This window comes from Centroberyx affinis, unplaced genomic scaffold (assembly GCF_046629955.1).
Source record: "Centroberyx affinis isolate AG114_WGS23_722 - 3 ecotype Tasmania unplaced genomic scaffold, CSIRO-AGI_Caff_v1 ptg001260l_1, whole genome shotgun sequence".
In the NCBI taxonomy this organism is placed as follows: Eukaryota; Metazoa; Chordata; class Actinopteri; order Beryciformes; family Berycidae; genus Centroberyx; species Centroberyx affinis.
In genome coordinates this window covers 1-5,810 of record NW_027279771.1, presented here as the reverse complement: position 1 = coordinate 5,810, position 5,810 = coordinate 1, and positions in this window count along the sequence as shown.

Genomic DNA, 5,810 nt, shown 5'->3' with positions numbered 1-5,810 from the left:
TACGCCCCCACTGCCATAGAGTTTAAATAAACGAAGAATATAAAGCTGCAGCGAGTATACACATATTTATATGTGGCAGTATGTTCCTGTTTCTATTTCCAGCAAGTTTGACTTCACTGTGATTACACTGACAGCTTAAAGTCACACTGAAATGAAAAATTACTTTTTCACCTTTTTAGCACATTGAAACTATTATAGGCTACCATACACCATTTGACAATTTCCAAAACCAAAATATTTTCTTATATTTTTATATCAAAATCTCATTACTTTTACTTCACACAGAAAATCTTTAGTGGTGACTTCATTGTGTACCAGGAGGCGTGCATAAAACTTCCAGCCAATCAAACCATCACAGATTTTTGAACAGTCCCGCCCCCTTCCCCTCTTATCCAATAAAACTGCCTTTCTTTGCCTAACAGGTATCCCATTGGTTTACACTTTTGAATGTTCCCTCCTCACGTTATGTCCTGCCTTGAGGCACAAGTCTCAAGTCAAGTCCCAAGTCTAAATGTCCCAAGTCCCAAGTCTAAATGTAGATTACCAAGTCAAGTCAGAACAAATCAAGAGTCCAGTATCAGGTTAATATCTTAAAGAAAACTAAATATCTAGGGCTTTTAAATACAATATTGTTTTAAATTCAGTCATCTGGTGGAAAAAGTCATTTACACAAACACAAGGTCTTTTGTCAAGACTTTAGAAACCTTTTCCAGTCAGCAAAGTACAAATCAAAGTCAAGTCCCAAGTCACCAGAAGTCAAGTCTCAATTAATGACTCAACTGAATGCCAGGCACATAAAACAGACTGATAGATAGATAGATATACAGACCAGAGAGGCAGAGAGCGAGGAGACAGACAGTCAGTCAGTCAGCCAGCAGGACAGATGGACCACCATGAAGTGCAAGGACAGAGCCAGTCTGTGTTAACACGAGCTCCCTCCTCCTCCTCCTCCTCCTCCTCTCCACGGCAGTTAATAAGCACCTGTTAGACAACAAATTAACTTGTTGACTGTAAAAACCGGGACAGCTTTATGCCTTGGTTTTTTATGATAAGGAGCTTGATTATGGGAGCCGGTATTATCTGTTCGTTACTGTATTCCTCTTTGTGATGCCAGACAGCAGGGGGCCTGCGGACCACTGAACAGATATATGGTGTTTACTGTCTGAGAATGGAGGGAAGAGGGGATGCCAGGAGGGGAAGGGGGCAAGGGGGCGGATTAGGTAGCGGAGGGAATAGAATATGGGCGGATGGGTAACAGAGAAGAGAAGAGAAGAGAAGAGAAGACACTGAGCTAGACATGATTTCAGTGTCACCTCTACGCTTTAGCTCTCATATATCCCCAGGATCTAATTCATGCAACCCAGACTAACCTCAGACTGAGAGACGATACCCGACTGACTGTGGCAGGGAGGATACACACTGCCCATCAAAAGTCTGGGGACTCCACATTATTCTTTATTTTTAGTATTTTTCACATTTTAGAATAACAGTAAAGACCTCAAAACTATGAAATAACACAAGTGGAATTATGCAGCGACCAAAAAAGTGTTAAACAAATCAAAACTATCTTATATTTTAGATTCTTTAAAGTAGCCGCCCTTTGTTTTAGACCAAGCAGTAAATACATTATTACATATTTAAACAGTATGCACCAGAGAAGTCCATACTAAGCTAAGGTGTCTAAACTTTCACTTTTAAACCCTATGTAGCCTAATTTTAGCCTCGATATAAACAATTTAGACGTCTTTTAAACAGCTAATCAACGTAAAATGCTGTGGGAAGAGTCAGTTCGCTAAACCAGAAGTTATAGCAAAGTCCTTGTATCTATCAATCAAAACTTCCAAACCCTACATTTCTGGGGACAAAGTTGAGCAATGATTGATTGATAGGATATTGACAGGAAACATTAGTCCTGCATGCTCCCTTGATGTGATTTGTTTAAAGATATGGCTTTCAAACAGAGATATCTGGCTATTTTTGCTTAATCTTTGCCATTGACCTCCACTGAGTTTATTCCAACTTACATGTTACTTCAACACATAAGTGAGGACTTCAGATAGACCCATCAGTTATCAAATTAACCACCAATCTCCAAAACAACTACAACTGTTTGAAGTTAGCTAATTTACTCGCTGGGCCAAGTTTACCTTACCTAATGTGAATTTATATGCTATATCCCTGTGTATTCTTGAGATACATTTGTTTCTAATATGTTTTTCAGTGGGGAATCTGTGACATGATAAATGTTATGTGGCTTTGCTGTTGCTCTTCTGGCTAGAAATTTACACCCAGAGTGTGATGTAAAATGGCTGCCTGGGAATCTATTATATTATATTATGGGTCTATTAAAATCAGACTTTTTTTTATAACACTATTTTCCTTTTTTATATCATCACACCATCTGTGTTATAATGATATAAACCACAAGATCAAATTTGAGCTCTCGCCTTGTCTTGCTCATTTGACACCCATGGAGGAGAGGAGAGAGGAAAGATGAGGAGAGGAGAGGAGATAAGAGGAGAGGAGAGAAGAGGAGAGGAGACAAGAGGAGAGAAGAGAGGAGAGGAGGAGAAAGGAAAGAAGAGGAGAGGAGAGGAAAGGAGACGAGACAAGACAAGATGAGACGAGGAGAGGAAAGGAGAGGAGAGGAGAGGAGAGGAAAGGAGTCGAGACGAGGAGAGGAGAGGAAAGGAGTCGAGACGAGGAGAGGAGAGGAGGGGAGAGGGGAGGAGGGGAGACGGACACAGCTGGATCGAGGGTCAGGCTGGGAAGGAAATGAAATCTGCAGGAGCTGAGTTTGGGAATGTGGGGGAACAGATAGGCCGAGATACGAAGAGTCGGCCTGGGATCCTGAGCGTCTGTCAGCTGACCTGGAGACAGATAGCGTGCGGCGTCTGTGATGTCTGGCAGACAGTCACACGCTGTCTGTGGTCGGGCCAGCGGACAGAGGGATGAGGTGTGATATCACTGACCCACCAGATTCACTGACATGTTGGCTCCTGACTTTTGGGTCCGTTTACTTTGTCCGTTCTGCATCAGGATCAGAATCACAGCAACCAGCAAAACGCAATAAATGCACAGGCAGTGGTGGAAAGAGTACTAGAATGTCCTACTCAAGTAGAAGTACTGTTATTTTTTTTTTGTACCACATATCTTTATTGATTTTGAACATGGTACATCACTTTTCCAAAATTAGTTGGTTGCATCATTCAAGTCTCCCTCGAAACAACTCTCCCTTCCGCCCCCCCATGAACTCTGAGTCATAGGTATAGATAAAAACAATGATGATAGTTTACAAAATGATAATAATAATAATGAACATACTTACATTACTTAGATACATATAATAATAATAATAATAATAATAATAATAATAATAAACTTTATTTGTATAGCACCTTTCATACAAGAAATGCAGCTCAAACTGCTTTACAACAAAGAAATTACATGCATGAAAATAGACATAGAATGAGCATAACATAAGATGGAAAATAAAACCCACTGAATAATAATAAAAATAAAGTTAAGAAATAGAGTACATAGAATGATTAAAATCAAATACACATATATCCACATGCATAAATGCATATATATATATGTCTGCAGAAAAAATAAATAGATACATTTAAAAAAAAAAAAAGGGTGTACAGTCTCACTTGGTAAACGTCAAAGTTACAAAGTTAGGATATCAGGTCTTGATTCCAAAAATGTAAGAAATGAATCCCATATTTTATGAAAAATATACTTTGCTGATATTTTACTTAAGTACAAGTAAAGTACTGGTGTAAAAGTTACTGAGTTACATTTAAGAAAAGTGAACCTTGTTAGATGTGATCTTTTCCATGCAGTTCTACAAGGATGAGGGTACAGAGTGCAAATTAGATTCTTCTTCTTCTTGGAAAAATTGGAAATTACAAAATAAAAAGCCTTTATATTGGCTTACCAGCCCGAAACGCATCAGTGGTAAGTCAATATAATAAAGGCTTTTTAATATTTAATATTTTTCACTGCAAAAGACATTTTGCATGTTCCGGTACTAGAGACCATGATCTCTCTCTCTCTTCATGATTTGACTCACTGGTTTCCAAGAGCAGCTTTTTTGACACCAGCAACTTCATGTTCTATGGACAGTTCAGTGCTTTTTGCATCTTCTCTTCTATACTTTTATTAGAGCGAGTTGTGGAGGAACATGTAGGAGAGGGGAAGCGGTTCAGAGGGCGGAGAGAAAGGGGTGATGGGAAGCAGCGGTTTCAGTTTTGCTTCATTTACCAGAAGTGACAGACACAAATGACAGAACTGAATGAGAATGTCTTTCCTCATCTTAGGTTTCACTCTCTGCACTGACAAAAAAAAATGCAACACAAGAGAAGGATCAGGATCAGAAACAGGATAGGAGAAGAAAAGAAATAAGGACTAGGGAGAGTTTTTGTGTGTTTTGTTTTTACTTCAAAACTGTATTAGAGCGATTTGAGGAGGAAGATAGAGGAAGATAGAGGAGAGACGCAGCTCAGGGGGGGAAAGGGTTTAGTGTCACTGTCTGCACTGGTATCTCCCCTACGTAATGTCTAGGTGATGTCTAACAACAGAAATAGTGTCAGAATGGGACGGCGGGCGGCGGGTTCCTCGCTTAATGAATATCTAACTGTGGGTCCCTGACATTCAGAGGTTTGGCGAGATGCTCTGGAGGTCTGCGGCGTCTCTGTGCAGCGCGGGGGGGGGGGGGGTCGTGACTCGGTGTGTCAGGTGTGTGCGGCGGGAGGTCGAGACCTTTCAGATCTGCTGCCAGTGCAAGGTGGCGTTCCAGCAGAATGGCAGCCACGCGGGTCGGGATCACAGCGACACGCGGGCTTTCCTCCCGGAGGACTGACACTCGATAGGTCGATCATTGATGTTAAAAACAAAATATAACGCAGGCGTAAGAGCTGTGTAATGCGTGCCAGCGTCTGACCGGGCCTGCCAGACAGTTGTTGACCTCGCTTCGGTCCTGAGGCGGCCATGTTGGAGGGCTTTCATTCCTGCATATTCCAAGATGAAACTGTATCGATCCCCATGGGGAAATTAGGCCCGACGCCGCAGCAAAAATAGTAAGAGTCAGCAGGGAAAAGGAAACAGGCAAAAACTAGAATGTAAGAAGCAACAGAGATAGTTGAAATAATAAAATAACAATGAAAGCAAAAATACAAACAATTGTGGGGTTATGTAAACACGTCGGAGACAATTTCAACACGTTAGTAAACTGTAAAAGTGGGAAGTATGGGGAAGAAATGGATTACTAATATTTATGGGTTTACTTACAGATGTTACTAAATCTCAGTTGCTTAGTCAAATATGGATTACTAAATATGTAACATTCGGTGTGCATGTTGATATAAGTAAATATATAAGTAGGCCTATATATGTATATATAGGCCTACTTATATATAATACATATGTATAACCATATTTGCTATACAAGTATATGTAAACACATTTGCTATGTATGTATATATACTGTATGTGTAAATATAAAATGTATAAACAGTGTACATCCATGTTCAAACTAATTGCCTGGATTTCATTACTCTGTATTTCAAAATTAGACATCCTATCCTCAAAATGTCACTACTTGCAGAAATCTATTGCTTAAAACTCTATTTGGGCATTGGAGAAGACACTCTACTAACTGAAACAGGACATATAGTGTAATATATATATGTTATGACACTCTAAATTAAACACATTTTATAATTACAAGACTTCCCCGAGGTGAAACTTTCTAACCAACACTGCTTCCTCCATGAGGCAGGCCGGGGTGGTTAATGGCAACCAAC